Source organism: Malania oleifera, chromosome 3, assembly GCF_029873635.1.
Source record: "Malania oleifera isolate guangnan ecotype guangnan chromosome 3, ASM2987363v1, whole genome shotgun sequence".
In the NCBI taxonomy this organism is placed as follows: domain Eukaryota; kingdom Viridiplantae; phylum Streptophyta; class Magnoliopsida; order Santalales; family Ximeniaceae; genus Malania; species Malania oleifera.
In genome coordinates this window covers 55,047,596-55,068,457 of record NC_080419.1, presented here as the reverse complement: position 1 = coordinate 55,068,457, position 20,862 = coordinate 55,047,596, and the positions used below count along the sequence as shown (strand labels likewise).

Below are 20,862 nucleotides of genomic sequence, written 5' to 3'. Positions count from 1 at the left end.
AGAAGTTTATGAAAATGAATCCTCTGGAGTTTTCAGGAGGAGCTGATGCTGCAGTTGCTGAGAATTGGGTGCAAGAGATTAAGAAAATACTGATGGAGCTCCACAACACCGATGAGCAGAGGGTCCTTCATGCTACATATAAGTTGATAGGCGAGGCTGAGAGATGGTGGATGACTATGAGATTATTGGAGGAGCAGAGACCTATACTAGTGGCTATGACCTGGAGCTAGTTCAGGGAGGTATTTTTTGACAAATATTTTCCCGCCACTGTCAGAGAGGCTAAGGTAGTAGAATTTCTGGATTTGACCTAGGGAAATTTCACGGTTCAACAGTATATGGCGAAGTTTATTTAGCTATCACGCTTCGCCCCCTACGTCATTTCAGATAAGGTTAAAAAGGAAAGGATGTTTGAGAGGGGCTTGAGGAGAGAAATATATAAATAGGTGGCAGTTCAAAATATGGAGGACTTCTCCAAACTTGTTGACAGGGCCATAGTGGCAGAGGAGAGCGAATAGAGAGATGTGGGAGCACCGAGTAAGAGAAAGAGGCCCACGTCCCTGGGTTTCCAAGAGGGTTCCAGTCGAGGCTCGTGGAGAGGAAACCGATATGGTGGAGGTCAGAGGTAGATGACAGGACACGGTGGTTCTCAAGTTGGGCAGACTTATCCCATCTTCCCTAGATCTGGCCGGAGACATTTGGGTGAATGTTGGATGGGAGAGAACATCTGTTATCAATGTGGGAGATTTAGCCATATGGCTCGATCATGTCAGGGACCGTCGGCCGCCCATACACCAGCTCATAGACCTTTCAGGGGAGGTTATTAGGCACCTTGAGGAGGCCAGCTGAGGAACATAGCTCTAGCGAGGGTTTATGCGTTGGTGTCGGGAGATACTGTGGCTGTTGGAGACATTGTTATAAAGTTGTTGTTTTATTTGATTCAGGTGCCACCCATTCATTTGTGTCATCAAAAAATGTTAAACTATCTGGGGTTGAGGCACAGTTGTTAGATGTTGAATTGTCCGTAGTCATGCCGACTAGATCAGTAGTGAGGTGTAGGAAGGTACTTAAAAACTATCCAGTGGGCTTTTAGGGGAAAGTATTACCAGACGATCTTGTGGTATTAGACATGCATGAGTTTGGTGTGATATTGATTATGGACTAGCTAGTAGCTAATCACGCCAGCATTGATTGCCATAAAAAAGAAGTAATTTTCAGACCCCCAGGTGAGCAGGAATTCAGGTTCGTGGGATCACAAGTGTGCGCCTTACCACAGTTAGTGTCGGCTATTCAAGTAAAGAGGCTACTTCAGGCTGGTTGTCCGGGGTATGTTGCTTATGTAAAGGATATGCTAAAAGAAGAATTGAAACAGACTAATATTCTAGCAGTCAGGGAATTTCCAGATGTTTTTCTAGAGGAGTTACCTAGTTTACCACCAGACCGAGAGATTGAATTTGCTATGGATTTACTACTAGGTCAGCACCAATATCTAAAGAACCTGACAGGATAGCTCAAGGTGAATTGAAAAAACTGAAAGACCAGTTGCAAGAGTTATTGGATAAAGGATTTATTGGGCCTAGCATGTAGCCTTGGGGAGCACCAGTCCTGTTCGTGAAAAAGAAAGATGAGACTATGAGGATGTGCATTGATTATAGAGAGATAAATAAAGTAACAGTCAAGAATAAATATCCTCTTCCAAAAATTGATGATTTATTTGATCAGCTCTAGGGGACCCAGGTCTGCTCCAAAATTGATCTTCGGTCAGGATATCACCAAGTGAAAGTTAAAGCAGAGGATGTTTCAAAGATTGCTTTCCAAACCAAATATGGGCACTACAAGTTCTTGGTAATGTCGTTCAGATTGACTAATGTACCGGTAGCGTTTATGGATCTAATGAATCGGGTGTTCCATCAGTACTTGGACTAGTTTGTTGTGGTATTTATTGATGATATACTGGTTTACTTGAGGAGTTTTGAGGAGCACGAGGATCATCTGAGGCTAGTATTGCAGGTGTTAAGAGAAAGGAAGTTATATGCTAAATTTAAGAAATGTGAATTTTTGTTGAGGCAGGTCACTTTTCTTGGGCATGTGATTATTGGGGATGACATATCAGTAGATCCGAGTAAAATAGAAGCAGTGGTGAATTGGGTGAGACCAAGGAACGTTTAGGAAGTCAGAAGTTTCCTAGGTCTAGCAGGGTATTACCGGCATTATGTGGATGATTTTTCTAGATTATCAGGTCCATTGACATGACTCAAGAGAAAAAATGTGAGATTTGAATAGGCCAATGAGTGTGAGTAGAGCTTCCAGGAGTTGAAGCAGCGGCTAGTTACTGCACTGGTATTATCTATTCCATCAGGAAAGGATGGACTTGTTATATACAATGACGTGTCCTAGAAAGGACTCGGGTGTGTATTGATGCAACACGGGAGGGTTATTGCTTATGCTTCTCGACAGCTTAAGGAGTAGGAAAAGAACTACCTGGTACATGATTTAGAGTTAGTTGTAGTGGTATATGCTTTAAAGATCTGGAGACACTATCTTTATGGTGAGAGATGTGAGATCTTCACTGATCATAAAAGTTTGAAATATTTCTTCACTCAGAAATAATTGAATATGAGGCAAAGAAGGTGGTTGGAACTTATTAAATATTATAATTGCACTATCAGCTACCACTCAGGGAAAGCAAACGTGGTGACTGATGCATTGAGCCGAAAATCCATAGGAGCAGCATTGTCAGTAGTGGAGATTCAGCATCCGATTCATATTGACTTGGAGAGGCTTGGTGTGGAGTTAATAGAGAATGATCATTAGGCATTTATTGCCAACCTAGTGTTACAACCCACTTTTCAAGAGAAGATCAAAGCTTCTCAGAGAAATGACCCAGAATTAGTAGAGTTGATAGATAAAGTGTAGAATGGACAGGGGGAGGAGTTCAGTATTTCAGATAATGGAGCTCTAATGTTTCATACCAAACTGTGCATATCTGTAGATGTTGAGAGTGGGAGAGTTATTCTAAAAGAGGCACACAGATCCTTATACACAGTACATCCAGGCAACACTAAAATGTATCGAAACCTTTGGGAAACCTTCTGGTTGAGAGGCATGAAAAGGGAGACAGCTGAGTTTGTGGAACAGTATTTGACGTGCCAGTAGGTAAAGGCTGAGCACTAGAGACCAGCGAGACGGTTGCAGCCACTCCACATCCATGAGTAGAAGTGGGATCATATATCCATGGATTTTGTCACAGAATTACCGTTGGCACTATATGGACAGAATGTCATTTGGGTGGTCGTTGATCGATTGACAAAGACCGCTCATTTTCTCCCGATTAAGATCAACTACTCTATCAACAAACTGGTAAAGTTATACATAAAGGAAATAGTTTTATCCCATGGTGTGCTAGTATCCATAGTTTCAAACCGAGACCCACGATTTATATCACGATTTTGGAGGAGTTTGCAGGAAGCTTTGGGGTCTCAGTTATCATTTAGCACAACTTTTCATCTTGAGACTGATGAGCAGATAGATACTTGAGGATATGCTACGAGCATGTGTGCTGGATTTTGGGGGTAGTTGGACCCAATATATGCCACTAGTAGAGTTCGCGTATAATAACAGTTATCAGGCCAGCATTAGGATGACACCATACGAGGCATTATATGGTAGAAGGTGTTGTTCTCCACTGTACTGGGATGAAATGGGTGAGAGGCGAGTTTTGGGACCGGAGTTGGTGCAGCAGGTGTATGATAAATTCTGAATTATTAAAGATAGATTTAGTGCAGCTCAGAGTCGGAAGAAAAGCTATGCAGGTACTTGCTGCCAAAAGTTAGAATTTGATATAGGAGATCAGGTATTTTTGAAAGTAGCACCATTGAGAGGAGTTATGAGGTTTGGAAAGAAGGGTAAGCAGAGCCCTAAGTTTATTGGCCTATTTAAGATACTCAAAAGAGTGGGTCTAGTCGCTTATAGGTTAGCTGACTCGTTCTGAGTTGTGCTTCCAAGTGCATAAGTGTCAAGTTGTATCAAGGTTGAGTCTAGGATCATATTCCACAGGGACCACTGAGTATCAAAGTATTTGTGAAAGTTTAGTGAAAATTTATTGCTATGAAATGGTGTGAAAATCTTTTTGGATTTTTTTTTTTTTTTTTTTTTTTATGTTTAAGAAAACAGTAAGCCAAATGGGAAGTACCAAAACAAAGTAGATTCACTAAAACAATTTACCAAACACTTGGTTTAGGGGTTCAACGTCCTTTTGCTTCCACCATTTACTAATTCCCTAGGCTTTACTCCTCTTCTTATTAATCCAATCAAGGCATTAATAAGATAAAATTTTCAAACCTAAGCTCGAGTAAATTTGCCACATCCAAACGGAAGAAAATAAAAAACTCTCATTAAGCATCAATTGAATTTCATGTAAAAATTAATAGATGAAAATCTTAGAATAAATCAAGGTTCTGATGTACCTAACGTTAACAATAAAACAAGAAATAAGAGCAAGTGATTTATCAACAATGCCTCAAATTTTTGGTTTTAGCCAACCAAAAGTTTAACAATAATATTGTAGGAAAACTAATTAACCATGGAAAACAACCGACATTGACTCGCAACCCAAGTTATAAAACTTAGCCACTCATGCTTGCAATCCTAAATTTCCAGATCAAATTAATTCCATAATAACCCATTCCACCAATAAAATAAAGACAACAAATTAAAACAACTACGTATTTCAACCTTGAAACTTCTAAAATAACAACCCAAAATGCAAGAAATTGATTAATCTACTGAGCCACTGAAATAATAAAGTAAAATCCATATTTAGATCTAACATTAACCATTCAAACAATGTATTTTAAACAAACATTAAGGTAAATAGACAAGATAAAAGAAAGAGATAAACCCAATAATATTTTAAAGATACATGTTCAATGCAATAAATAACTTAACTACCCATTAAAATATCTAAGGGAAATGCATAAGAAAAATAGTTAACAACTCAACAAAACTATTTAAATAAACAAGAAAAGAGAGAGAGAGAGAGAGAGAGAGAGAGAGAGAGAGAGAGAGAGAGAGAGAGAGAGAGGAATGGAGTGAGGAGCTGCTCGGGTCTCCACAAGCACACAAGTTGCAGCAGCTCAAGTCTGCACAAGTTGTCCACCTGCGGCGCTGCCCCTAATGTTCACTGCTAAAAGCCTCCCACACATAACAACTTAGATAAAACCCTAGCCTCCCCTTACTTTTCTTCTCTTTTGCTAGAAAAAATTTCTTCCCAGGCAGCCCCACATGCCTCCAGCTACGCGGGTCTCTCTTTTCTATCCTTTATTATTCTCTTTTTTTTTTTAAATGCCCCTAGCGCACCAAGCTACCTTCAGCGCCTCCCCTTACTTACATACACACATGGGCTGCCTTAATTTGCATGGTCAAGTCACATCAAGGGCTCGTCCCACACTCTTTTTCTTTTTTTTTTTTGCTTTGGTTCTCCTCCTATACACGACTACACATGGGTTCTTTTTCATTTCTTTATTTTTTCTAGCCCACTTTCTTTGCTTCAAGCACGCTCACACATGGCCATGGGCCTCCAAATGCACGAACGCAAGCCCACTTTGCACAATACATATATATAAGTAGACATATTTTTTTCCTTTTTGATTTTTCTTTAAATTTCCAAGAGAGCCTTTGGCACATAAACCCATTTGATGCTCACGGACTTGCATGGCTTCTTCACTGGTTCAAACTCACACATGCATGGCCCGGTTCCTTCACACCCGCACACAACTCACATACACGGCCTCTCCTTACATGCATGGCTCGGTGTTGATTTCCAAAAATTATCCTGCAATAATAAAACACAAACATCCGTAAATTTACGGCAAAAATAGGGTAATTATCTCAAATGAGCTCAATGTTGAAATGTCGAACATAACTAGGCATTTAATTAAAATTATGATCTTTAATGCATGATTTTAAATGCCTAATTACGCAACTTTGACGCGTAATCACTTCCCCCGACTAACGTTTTGCTAGTCTCTAGCAAATAACATGAATGCATTCAAACCAAGGGAGTAGCTAAAATTCTAATACTCATGAAAATTACATGCCATGAAATATGCTTAATGAGTTTAGGAACTGTTAGCTTTGGTGTGTTCCCAAGAGGGGAGGTGAATTAGAATTTCAAAATTTATCTCCTAGGTTAAGCGAGATACTCGTATAACACAACCTAGGGTTTTTCTAATCATTCACCAATTGCGCAGATAATGATATGCGGAAACTAAGTCATGCGCAATGTTGACCCTATGGGTCATATCCCGGTTTTGATAGTGACAAATATTCAAGTATTTGATGGTTTTCAAGTGTATGTGCAGGTTTATATTAGCATATACACTAATGACACATGAAGTAAAGCTTGAAGACCCTGAAGATCATTTTTATTGTATTTCATTATTATTTAATTCAGGTTTGTAATATTTAAGTAGAAAAGGTTAGTAATATTTAATGCATATCATGCATGTAGGAACTACAAAGCTCAAAGACCTTAGAACGACTCTATGTCCCTACACAAAATCATGACCTTATAAAGACCTTAAGGATCACCCTTCGGTCGACCGACGTCGGATTTTTTCAGTGACCTCAAACAAAAAAGACCTAGAATGACCCTAGGATACTCATGCATGCTTTAAATATATATGCTCACATGAATAGAGTTTATGTATAAGAAACTTGAACTAAAATGTATGAAAAATACATGTTCGGTCGACTGTACTTGAAAGCACTATATCCCTCAGTCGACCGAATTGGTTCGGGTGAACAATTTGACCAATGAGTTCGGTTCAAGTTTCCCGGTCGACCAAACTCCCTCCAGGTCAAATGTTTGACCATACGATCGACCGCACCTATTGCTTAAGCCAACCACCTAGTTGACTGAGTTCCCACGTGTGTTTGGTCAACTGCTTGGTTGACCGAACCACTTAGTTCAAATCCACACAGTCAACAGAGCCGTGCGGAAATGAAAAAATTTCCTTTGAGAACCCTAGTCTAGTCGATCGAACTTCCAGTTCAAATTTTACTTAGTTGACCGAACTAGGTCACTTGGTCAACTGAACCTTACCTTCGGTCGACTAATGCTCTCGGGTTGCCATATTATTTTTACTGCAGTTAAATTTTTTAAATGGGGTTAATTGTGTTAAAATGGTTTAAAACAATCCTAATAATACCTTATATGTCCCCAATGACTATAATTCTTCTCATTTCTATATATAGCCTTTCATTTGCAAAATTAAGGAGTGATTAGGGCTTTAGATTAGCAAAAAATTCTCTGAAAAATTTTATTGACAAAAATCTTCCCTACTTCCATATTCTTCACACTCAGAGTCATATACTCTTCCATTGATCATTCTATTGCAAAACCCTTTTGAGAGAGAGTAGTTTGAGTTGTTCCGCATAGTTCCTACATGCTTATATTCTCATATAAGTGCTTTGAGTTTTGATTTTAGTGAAAGTAAGCCTAGAGATGTTCCCAGTGATTTAATTCATAAATTCATTTGTGAGAAACCTTCTTAAGCTTGTGAGTCTTTGCATTCTCATTGCAAGACTCAAAAGCTTGTTTTGTGTTGTAAAGAAAAATATTTTTGACGAAACTTGTTTTTCAAAAATATCTCTTGTGCTTGAGCTTTTGAAAGTCTTGTTTGAGATATTTGATTTTCATATTAAAGGTTAAGCAAGGATTTCTCCAACGATTTAATTTGTTAAATCTTGTGTGGGAAAAATCCTATAGCTAAGTGGGTCTTTGCATTGTTATTGCAAGACTCATTTGGGCTTGTATTTTGTGTGTGCAAAAATATTTTTACTAGATTATTTTTAAATATCTCCTTGTGCTTGAATATTGAGAAAGTATTGTTTAAAGATATTTATAATACCTTTGGTAGTAATCTTTGAAACCCTAAGCTTGTGATTGAGATATAGCAATACATATTTTCAAAGATAGTTCTACAATACACTCTTGTGCTTGATTAGATAAAGTCATTATTCTAAGTGTTGATTACACACATAAAGCACCGAGCTTATAGTTTATACATCATTGAGGTGCATTGATTAAATTAAGCATATTGGTATATATTTTCTTAGTGTAAGAACCACTTTATTTGTACGCAAATTTTTATATCGTTTGTATTCCAGGCATAGGCCTGAAGAGGGAGACTAACCCTATTGAATAGTCCCAGACTGGCTTAGACCCGATTAGGAAAGCTAGGTGCGCCATCCTGGTAATGCGTGTTGGTTGAGGTCAGCCCCTTGAATTGACCTGGGTGTAATCGGTGCCGCTCCACTTGTTAAGTGAGCCATAGTGGAATCCTTGTGTTGGTATAGCCAAGGCGAGGACGTAGACAATTTGGCCGAACCTCAATAACATATTGCGTGTATTGTTTACTTTTTCACACTTTACTTTTATTGCACGTGTATGTTTATTTGTTGATTGCATAGACTGACCCTAAGTTGTGTAATACTATTGTTAAACTGATTGACCTAGGTGATAATTTTTAAACTCCCAATTCACCCCAATCTTGGGGTTGCACCAAAGCTAACACGCAACATTCACAATATAACATACATGTGTGGTAAATATAAAATGCAGAAATATAAATAGACACATGATATGTTATCAGGATTCGACCAATACTGCCTACGTCCCCGCCTTGGCTACACCAACATAAAAATTCCACTAATGCTCACTTGACGGGTGGAGCGGCACCAATTACAATTAGGTCAATTCACGGGACTAACCTCAACCAACACGCCTTACTAGGATGACGCACCTAGCTTTCCTAACTGGGACTAAGCCAGTCTGGGACTATTCAATAGAGCTAGTCTCTCTCTTCAGGCCCGCACCTGGAATACAACAAATGATATGAAATTTTTGTACATGGAAATATGCTTTTTCACAAGTAGATATGTACCACTACGCACAATATAATCAATGCACCTCAATGATGTAAGAACTATAAGTTCGGTGCTCTACGTGTGCAATCAACACTCAGAATAATGACTTTATCTAATCAAGCACAAGAGTGTATATCAAAGCAAGATTTGAAACATAATATTTGAATATCATAGTATCAGATCATGGTTTCAAATATGCTAGCTAGATGATACAAACAACCTTAATAAAATGTTCTCAATGCACTAAGCACAATGAATGTTTGAATGTGTTGACCCCATGGGTTATATTCCGGTTTTGATAATGACAAATACTCATGTATTTAATGGATATCTAGTTCATATGCAGGTCTATATTAGCAAATATAATGATGGCACGTGAAAGCTTAAAGTTGGAAGACCCAATACATATTGTACTCTATTTCATTATCATTTAAAGGGTCTGTAATAGTAAATAGGGCTTTGATTGTAATAATTGCATGCATCAGCTGTATGATGTAATCTGTAAGCTTAAAATGAAAATGACCTTAGGGATTAGGTCGACCGACGCCGGATTTTTTCAATGTCTTCAAAAAGGCTTAGAAAAGACCATAGGATACTCACCTTTGCACTCATAAAAGTTAGGCACTTGAATAGGGTGAAAGTGTATTGAATCTGGACCGAAATGCACACTTAGTGTACTTTCAGTCGACCGACCTTGGCAATTCATTCTGCCCCGGTCGACCGAAACCAGTCTAGGTCAACATTTTGACCTCAGCTCGGTTGACTGAACCATTATAGTTTAAACTGCCCGGTCGACCGAAACCTCCCAAGGTTAACATTTTGACCTGGTCGACCGAGCCCAAATTGCATTGCAATTGTCTAGTCGATCGAGGGTCCTCGGGAGAAATCCTAACTGTTTGGTCGATCGGATTGCCCAATTCAAAATAGTTTGGTCGAACGAACCTCGAAAAAATGGAAAAATCACCTCGGACATATACGTCCGGTCGACCAAGTCCCAAGTTCAAAAATGGCCCAGTCGACCGAGCCATATGAACTTCGGTCAACCGAAAGTGTTCTGGTCGACCGGACCTCTCGGGTTGCCCTGATTTTTACCGTGGTTAACTTATTTTTAAATAGGGTTAAAATAATTATAAGGCCATTAATCTTTTCTAATAATCCCGAACCTGTCCTCAATGGTTATAATTCTTGGGGTGTCTATTTATACCCCTTCATTTGGGAAAATTAGCATGAGATTAGCAGATTTGATTAGGAAAAATTCTTTGAAAATCCAAAAACCTATAATACTCATTTTCATACTAAAACCACTCATACTTACCTTCTCCTATTGCTCATACTCTTTGTAAGTTGATTGAGTGTTGATTGCTATAGGTTTGCTCTCCTATTTGTATTTAATTGATTCGATTTTAACGAGAGCTAAACTGGAGTATTCTTAGGGGGCTTTGTTCATAAGCCTATCCTAAGAAGACTCGCCTAAGCTTCTGAGTATTGCATTTGTGTTGTAATATCTTAGGAAGCTTGTATTTGTCTTTGGGTTGTAAAAACTCTTTCAAAACATACTCAAATATCTTGTGTGATTTATATTGATATATCTTTTAGAAGATATTTGTGTTTGTAATATAGATCTTTGTTGCAATATCTATTTGCATATCATTTTTTGAATACAAAGACTATACATCTTTTGCAAACCAAGCATATACGTCATCTACTATTTACGTGATTGATATATCCCTCAAACTGATACATTTGAAACTTGTTGACATCTTTGTGTGAATTTGTTGATTGAATATCTTGTGATACAAAGATTGCTTGTTGATACTCTCACGCACTCATTACACTAATAGAAAATACATTTGAGAGTTGAAATACTAGACCACACCGAGCTTACATATTAAATCATCTAGTGGTGTATGTGACTGAGCACATTTGGGTACATATTTGCTTTACAAGAAAGCACAATCACTGTACCGATATTATTTGATTGCAAATACTGTTGTATTTCCAAAAACGAGCCTGAAGAGGGAGATTAGCCCTTTGAAATAGTCCCGGATTGGCTTAGACTTGGTTAGGAAAGCTAGGTGCGTCATCCTTTTAAGGCGTGTAGGTTGAAGTCAGTCCCACTAATTGACCTAGTTGTTAAAGTTGAGGTCAGCCCTACGCTAATTGACGTGGTTGTAATTGGTGCCGCTCCACCCTTAAGTGAACCTTTAGTGGAATCCTCAAGCTTGCGAGCTAGAGACGGGGACGTAGGCACAGTTGGTAGAACCCCGATAACATATCGTGTGTCTGTTTACATTTCCGCACTTTATATTTACCGTACGTATGTGTTATGGTATGAATGATGTGCATGATTTAAATTCCGCATATTTTATTCATCGGCATAGTTGGAATTGTGTAGAAAGATCCTAGGTTACCAAACTATATTGATTTCTTACTTAACCTAAGAGAAAAGTTTAAATTTCCAATTCACCCTCTCTTGGGAATACACCAATTCTAACAGAATGCAAGTTTTGAAAATGACTTTTGCACAAAAAAAAAATATAGGCTAAGGTAACTTGCAATGACAATGCAAGAACCATAAGCCACAAAATCTTCCTACACAAGATTTATCAAATAAAATTGATGGGAGAACTTAAAGCTTTACTCTCAATAATAAAAACAATAAGCACAACAAATGAGAGTATGAGCTAATGAGGATTAAGCACAAGCACTCTAAATATACTCACAACACTTGAAAGATCAAGGAAAATGAAGTTCTGGAGTGTTTAGGAGTAGTATAGGCTAAAAACGGATTTTTGATTTTAAGAGAATTTTGGCCCTAATCAATTTTCTAATCCTTGCTAATTATGGCAAATGAATAGGTATTTATAGGCATGGAGGATTTTCTGACTGTTGGGGACTAAATGGGGATAATTATAAAAGTTTAAAACAAGTTTAATGAAATTAACTCATTTTACCCCTTTTAAAAAAATCAGTAAAAATATTTTAACCCAAGAGGTTTGGGTGCCCGAACAGACTCAGTCACAAAATCATTTTTAAAAGATTCAGGTGCCCGGAATTTTGTTCGGGTGGTTGAACCAAAGTCAATAGCCAAATGTTCGTATTTCGGGTGCCCGGTTCCAACTTCGGTTAACTAAACTAGCTAATTCGGTCGCCCGAGCCCATTTTAAACGTGATCGTTTGGGTGCCTGAGTAGTTGAAAAGGAATTTGACACAAGTTCGGGAGCCCAAGGAAGATACGCTCAATATAGGTTCAGGTGCCCGAAACATGAAGTCAACATTTTGACTTATTCGGTCGTCCGATCCGTTTTACAAAGCTTGGGTTCAGTTGCCCGAGCACTCTCAAGTTTTTCAATTAAACCCAATTTTACCTTATTTAATTCCCTAGATATAATAAGTGATGTTGGGTACAATGCTAAGTGTTGTGCAAGGACCTAGGGGTCAATTTAAGGTCATTTTGCTTGCCAAAAAAATCCAGTGTCGATCAATTGAAGATCAACAGAAGGGTGATCCCTAAGGTCTCTAAGGTCTTGAGCTTTATAGTTCCTATATGCGTGCCATACAATGATTATTACAGACCTTTCCTACTTAAATATTACAGACCTAATAATAGTGAAATGAATTACAACATGAAAATAGTCTTCAAGGTCTTCAATCTTTAAGTCTTCATGTGCCATCAAATGATCTTATTATTATGAACCTGCGCACAAACTTATCAAACATTAAATACCAAAGTATTTGTCATTATCAAAACTGGGAATGACTCATAGGGTCAACAAGAACACAGGACACAGATTAACCCAAGTTATGCCTCAACTAAAAGATTTATACACCATTTAGTAAAACAACCAAGATAATGGAGTGCAACAAAGCTCACGTGTACAAGAGAGGATCAAAATTCCAAGATTGACTACCAATAGACATTAACGGTTTCAATCACAACAATTAGTCTGAGATAACCGCACGGTCTTACTCTAATTCAAACCCATTGTATTGGCAGCTTTCACACTATAACACTTTAAAAGGAACCCACTTTCTTGATTAGTTAGGAACCCGGTAACAGATAGCTGTTTCCAATGCATGAATGTACAATGGTGGCTTTCATGCTACTACACATTTAAAGGTACCCACTTTTTTGTTTAGTTAGGACCCCAATAATAGGTAGCCCTTTCCAATACACAATTGTTTCCCTCTTTTTGATTGTTTTTTTTTTTCTTTTTTTTTCTAAGCCATTAGGACATGGTTCATTAGAGTCCCAAACAACTGAAATATATCAACCAAAAATGAACTAAAGTAGTCTTTCTAAGTTTTCTGAGATGCGTAGTGTGTAGCAACACTTTCAACATCCTTCCCTTGGATGAAACTAAGTGAAATGGATAAAAATCTCTTTTTATTTAAACTTTGATTGCACTACATCCTACATGTTCCATATCCTCAAGAAAAAAAAATTTGGCATGTAACGTTCGCAAATAAGGAATTTAGCATGCTTTAAGCTCCATAAGAGTATTTTCCCAAGGTAAACCAACATATGTTTAAAGCATGCAAACAACATGGTAAATTCTCTTCCACCCCCCAACTAGAATGTAGCATTGTCCCCAATGATGCAGAAGAAATGAAAGAATTTACCCAAGAGTGCAGTTAAAAGTAAAGCAAAACAACTACAAGACAAACAGAGAAGTAAAGGAAAAATTACAAAACAGAGGAAAAAGAAGTACCTGAATAGTTTTGAAAAGAATGCAATCCTAGGAAATAAGAAATAACAACTAAAGAACAAAAGAAAACAATGAGAGAAATAAAAATACAAATAAAAAAAAAATTATACTAAGTGGGATCAAGCAAATGTAGAGTAGATTCCTCAGGTGCAAAGTTAGAGATAAAAGGCTGGAACCTTTGAGCATTAACCTTAAAAACATTACCATTGTGAGGATTCAGAATCTCTACAACACCATGAGGAAAAACATTCTTTACCACAAAAGGCCCACTCCTCCGAGACCTTAACTTAGCAGGAAACAAGTGTAATCAAGAGTTATACAATAACACTTGTTGATCAGGTTCAAAAGTCTTACGCTGAATGTGTTTATCATGGAAGTTCTTCATTCTTTCCTTGGACAATTTAGAATTGTTGTAAGCATCCATCCTTAGCTCATCCAATTCAGATAACTATAATTTTCTCACACAACTAGCGTTATCAATGTTAAAATTGCATTTCTTAATAACCCAATATGCCCTATGTTCCAGATCTACAGGCAAATGGTAAGCCTTACCATACATCTATATGGAGACATGCCCAAAATGATTTTAAAAGCTATTCTATAGGCCCACAAGCCATTAGACAATCTCAAAGACCAATCCTTCTTGTTTGGGTTAACAGTTTTCTCAAGGATGTTTTGAATTTCCCTATTTGCTAATTTCAGCTTGTCCATTGGTTTGAGGGTGATAGGAAGTAGAAATTTTGTGATGGATACCATACTTCTTCAATAAGATTGAAACATGTTTGTTGCAAAAGTGTGTGCCCTGATCACTGATTATGGCTTTAGGCATGCCAAACCTTGCAAAAATATTTTCTTTCAAAAATTTTACAACCACTTGATGGTCATTAGGTCTACAAAGGACTGCCTCAACCCACATAGAAACATAATCAACAGCAAGCAGGATGTATAAATAACCATAAGAAGAAGGAAATGGTCCCATGAAATCTATACCCCAACAATCAAAAATTTCAATCACTAGTATAGGTTGCAAAGGCATCATGTTTCTCCTAGTGATTCCCCCTAATTTTTGACAAGGTTCACAGGCTTTGCAAAAACTCAAAGCATCCTTGAACATAGTTAGCCAATAAAATCCACGTTGAAGAACTTTGGCCGCTGTTTTGTGTGCTAAAAAATGCCCACCACAAGCTTTTGCATGGCAAAAATTTAAAACACCAGAAATTTCATTATTAGGCACACACTTCCTAATGATTTGATCTGAACAATATTTAAAGAGATAGGGATCATCGTAAAAGAAATTCTTAACTTCAGCCTTCAACCTTCTGATGTCCTGAGCATTTTAATGAGGTGGAGTTTTCCCTATGACTTAGAAATTCACAATATTAGCATAGCATGGTAAAAATTCAACTGCAAATAATTATTCATCAGGAAAACAATCATAAATTAAAGAAAACTTCTCAGAAACTTCAGGTGGAAGCTGAGAAAGGTGATCCGCCACCACATTTTCCACTCCCTTTTTGTCTTTTATTGTGAGATCAAATTCTTATAGCAGGAGTATCCACCTCACCAGCCTTGGCTTGGTGTCCTTTTTGACAGTAGAAATTTCAGAGCTACATGGTCACTGAATATTATGATAGGAGAACAAAGAAGATATGATCTAAACTTATCCAGTGCAAATACTATAGCTAGTAGTTCTTTTTTAGTGGTGGAATAGTTCTTTCGTGCAGCATTTAAAGTCTTACTAGCATAGTATATGACATATGATAGTTTATCTCTTCGTTTTCCAAGAATAATCCCTATAGCAGAGTCACTTGCATCACACATTAATTCAAAAGGAAGTGACCAGTCAAGTGATCGAATGATAGGTGCAGTGGTGAGACATGTTTTCAGCTCATCAAAACCATTTTGACACTCTTAGGTCCATTCAAATTTTACATCATGCATCAAAAGTTTGCAAAGAGGTTTAGAGATAAAGCTAAAATTCCTTATGAATCTCCTATAAAAACAAGCATGCCCTAAAAATGATCTAACATCTTTCACATTTTTAGGCATAGGAAAATTTGAAATTAAGTCTAGTTTAGCTTTATCCACCTCTATGCCTCGAGAAGATACAATGTGCCCTAAAACTATTCCTTGTTGGACCATTAAGTGGCATTTTTCCCAATTTAACAACATATGTTTTTCTTCACATATTTTCAAAACAACCTGCAAATTAGACAAACATGCATCAAATGTTCTTCCAAAAACTGAAAAGTCATCTATGAAAACCTATACATTGTCCTTAATCAAGTTGCTAAAAATCTTAGCATGCATTTTTGAAAAGTAGTCGGGGCATTGCATAGCCCAAATGGCATTCTCCTGAAGGCAAAAGTTCCAAGAGGAAAAGTGAAAGTAGTCTTCTCTTGATCCTCAGGGACTATTTCTATCTGATAGTAACCAGAGAATCCACCTAAAAAATAGTAATATTCATGCTCCCCACTTGTTCTAAAACCTGATCAAGGAAAGGCAAAGGAAAATGATCCTTCCTAGAGGCGGCATTTAATTTCCTATAATCTACACACATCCTCCAGCTTGTGGTCTCTCTAGTAGGCACCAATTCTCCCTTATCATTTTCTACCACAGTTATACCAGATTTTTTTGGAACAACTTGCATTAGACTAACCCATTTGCTGTCAGCAATTGGATATATGATGCCTATGTCTAACAATTTCAAGACTTCCTTTTTTACCACTTCCTTCATTGTGGGGTTTAGTCTTCTTTGCATCTCTCTAGAGGATTTTGAATCCTTTTCCAAATATATCCTGTGTGTACAAATGAGAGGACTTATACCTTTGATGTCAGCGAGGGACCAGCCAATGACTGATTTGTGTTGTGTCAAATTCTCAACAACTTACTCTCTTGGTCAGGGGTCAACAATGCAGAAATTACCACTAGAAAAGAGTTCTCTAATCCAAGGTAGGTGTATTTCAGCTCCAGCGACAGTGGCTTCAATTCTAGCACTGGTGTCTTCTCATTGGATGGTTGTGCTGGGGTTTGTATGGCTAGTAGTGGCTCAAATTTGAGCTTCCATTGCATCTCGGTTAAATTTCCTGCAGCACAAAAAGGAGAAAAATGATAAGTGGACTCAGTTAAATCAAGGGAGTCTTCTAAATCCTCCCACTGCTCATCACAATTATAATTTAACCAAGGAGTGTCTACAATTAGGGACTCCAATGAATTGACTTCTTGAATGTCTTCATGTTCTTGAGGTTGCCTGCACAAATTGAAGATGTTCAGTTCTAAAGTCATTCCCTAAACTCAATTTTAAAACACCACTCCTACAATTGATTATGGCATTAGAAGTTGCTAAGAATGGTCTTCCCAAAATCATAGGTGGTGAAGAATTTGCGTGGGATGACACTTTCATATCCAAGACCACAAAATCCACAGGGTAATAAAATTCATCCACTTGGACCAAGACGTCCTCAACAATACCCTTTGGAAGTTTTATGGATCTATCAGCAAGCTACAAAATGATTGAAGTGGCTTTTAATTCCCCTAGCCCCAATTGTTCATATACATTATAAGGTAGCAAATTGACCCCCGCACCTAAGTCTAGCAAGGCTTGCCCAATCTTAGAATTTCCAATGACACATGAAATAGTAGGTGACCCAAGATCCTTGTACTTAGGTGGTGCGTGATTTTGAATAATGGCACTAACTTGCTCAGTGAGGAAAGCCTTTTTCTGTAGCAAATTGACCCCCACACCTAAGTCTAGCAAGGCTTGCCCAATCTTAGAATTTCCAATGACACATGAAATAATAGGTGACCAGGATCCTTGTACTTAGGTGGTGCGATATTTTGAATAATGGCACTAACTTGCCCAGTGAGGAAAGCCTTTTTCTGCAGCAAATTGACCCCCACACCTAAGTCTAGCAAGGTTTGCCCAATCTTAGAATTTCCAATGACACATGAAATAGTAGGTGACCCAGGATCCTTGTACTTGGGTGGTGCGTGATTTTGAATAATGGCACTAACTTACTCAGTGAGGAAAGCCTTTTTCTGCACATTCAGTTTGCGTTTCACAGTGCATAAATCCTTTAGAAACTTAGCATAAGCAGGAATTTGTTTTATAACATCAAGAAGTGGAATGTTAATCCTAACTTGCTTAAAATTTTCTAGGATTTTAGCATGTTGTTTATCCTTATGCAAAAAAAGCAAACGTTGTGGAAATGATGCAGGTAAAGGACATGCATCACTATTTCAATTTAAAGTGCTTGACTCAACACTATCTAAAGGAGGGTTAGCCTTTTTACCTAAACTTCCTGCACTATGGGCAAGGTCACCCAAAACCTTACCATTCCTCAAAGTTGTAATAGCTTTCACTGATTTCACATTACTCCCTTCACCAGTATTCTGAGCTGATTGACTTTGCCCTTGTGGATTGGGTTGGGGTTGAGCTGGGAATTTTCCATTCTCTTGGTTACTCAGAGTAGTGGTTACTCTAATGAGGGTCCCTCTGATGTCATTGATGGCTTGGGAGCTTTGGTTGTTGATCATTCTCTGAGTCTGCATAAACTGTTGCAAGATAACAGTTAGTTGCTGTATGGGGTCTTCAATTCCCCCTCTTTGCATTGGAGGAGGCTGATTTGCAACATAAGAGGATCCCAAATTTTAGCCAGTTGCTGCATAAGGAGCATATTGACTTTGTCCCTATGTAGATGGCCCCACTTGATCATTTTTCCAGCTGAAATTTGGATGACTTCTCCAACTTGCGTTGTAAGTATTAGAATAAGGTCCAACAGAATTCTTAGAAATCATATGCACAAGGTTAGATTGATCAAGAAAAACTTCCTTAAAAGCAGGAATTGTTGGGCTGCATTTTTCAAAAGATGATGGTAATACATACATTTCATTTACTTTCTTAAGCTCAATGGAATCTAACCTTTTAGAAATCAATGTTAGTCTAACATTAAAATCATCAGCTTCTTTCAGTTGATATTTACTACTCCCACTAATACATTTTTGCTTTTCAGATCTATCATACACATTAGAGACATCCCAAGATTGGGCGTTTTCAACCAAATAATCAAAATAGTCAAACGCTTCTTCGAGCCCTTTATTGAAAAAATCACCATTGCACATCGCTTCTACAAATTGCCTCATTTTTTGTTGCAACCCCTCAAAGAAAAAACTAATGACCCTCCAATTCTCATATCCATGGTGAGGACATGCATTTAAGAGACCTTTGAAACGTTCCCAACACTAATAAAATGTTTCCACATCCTTTTGGCAAAAATTCATGATTTGTCTTTTTAAAGCATTAGTTCTCTGCATGGGAAAAATTTCTTTAAAAACTCAGTTTGCATTTCTTGCCATGTCCCAATGGACCTTGGTCTCAAGGAATTCAACCAAGTCTTTGCCTTGTCTTTTAACGAAAATGGAAACAACTTTAATCTTATGACCTCTTCAGTGCATGTTCTATCCATGAATGTGGAACACACTTTTCAAATTCTTTGATATGCAAATAGGGATTTTCAGATTCAATGTCATGAAAATGAGGTAGCAATGGGATCATCTCGGGTTTAAAATTAAAAACATTTACATTTAAAGGTAGAATAATGCAAGATGGGGTGTTGGTCCTAACAGGCTACAAGTATTCTTTGAGGGTCCTATTAGGGTTCTCCCTATCATAATGTTCATTCTTAACCATGATGCTATGAGTGTCAAATGATGTGATTCAAGTGAAACAGGTGCACTTGATGATGAGATTGATAAGTCTATCCTAACCAGTCAAAATGTGTTATCTCTAGCCCAATCGGATATGTAAGCTCGGTATAAATGGACGAAAATAAAATAGATTACAATGAAAACAAAAATAAAAACAACAGGTTAAAGGAGAGGAAATGGATATCACCCAGGCTGTGAAGACGTTCATAGCTCTATAAACACCCTCTTTATAATTAGAAAAATACTTTGATGACACCAATTGATCCCTGGCAATGGTGCCAAAAAGTTGACTCGTTCTGAGTTGTGCTTCCAAGTGCAGAAGTGTCAAGTTATATCAAGGATGAGTCCAGGATCGTATTCCACAAGGACCATTAAGTATCAAAGTATTTGTGAAATTTTAGTGAAAACCCATTGCTGTGAAACGGGGTGAAATTTTTTTGGGTTTTTTTTTTTTATGTTTAAGAAAACAGTAAGCCAAATGGGAAGTACCAAAACAAAGTAAATTCACTAAAACAATTTACTAAACACTTGGTTTATAGGTTCAATGTCCTTTTGCTTCCACCATTTACTAATTCGCTACGTTTTACCCCTCTTCTTGTTAATCCAATCAAGGCATTAATAAGATGAAAATTTCAAACCTAAGCTCGAGTAAATTCGCCACATCCAAATGGAAGAAAATAAAAAACTCTCACTAAACATGAACCGAATTTCATGCAAAAATTAATTGATGAAAGACCTAGATTAAATCAAGGTTATGATGTGCCTAACGTCAACAAAAAAAAAACAAGAAATAAGAGCCAGCGATTTATCAACAATGCCTCAAATTTTTGGTCTTAGCCAAATAAAAGTTTAACAATAATATTGTAGGAAAACTAATAAACCATGGAAAATAGCTGACATTGACCCCCAACCCAAGTTATAGAACTTAGCCACTCATGCTTGCAATCCTAAATTTCTAGATCAAATTAATTCCACAATAACCGATTCCACCAATAAAATAAAGACAACAAATTAAAACAACTAAGTATTTCAACCTTGAAACTTCTAAAATAACAACCCAAAATGCAAGAAACTGATTAATCTATTGAGCCACTAAAATAATAAAGTAAAATCGATATTTAGATCTAACATTAACCATTCAAACAATGTATTTTAAACAAACATTAAGGTAAAGAGACAAGATAAAAGAAAGAGATAAACCCAATAATATTTTAAAGATATACGTTCAATGCAATAAATAACTTAACTACCCATTAAAATATCTAAGGGAAATGCCCAAGAAAAATAATTAACAACTCAACAAAACTATTTAAATAAACAAGAAGAGAGAGAGAGAGAGAGAGAGAGAGAGAGAGAGAAATGGAGTGAGGAGCTGCTTGGGTCTCCACAAGCTGTCCACCTGCGGGGCTGCCCCCAATGTTCACTGCTAAAAGCCTCCCACACGCAACAACCTAGATAAAACCCTAGCCACCCCTTACATTTCTTCTCTTTTGCTAAAAAAAACTTCTTCCTAAGCAGC

The 20,862-nt window shown here is 37.4% G+C and overlaps 1 non-coding gene across 1 annotated transcript; it reads left to right on the top strand.

Moving 5' to 3' along the window:
• Positions 1 to 18,828: 18,828 nt before the first annotated feature.
• Positions 18,829 to 18,936, top strand: LOC131152453 (small nucleolar RNA R71). The gene has a single exon (XR_009135954.1). It is a non-coding gene; the product is annotated as a small nucleolar RNA R71 (small nucleolar RNA).
• Positions 18,937 to 20,862: the final 1,926 nt, after the last annotated feature.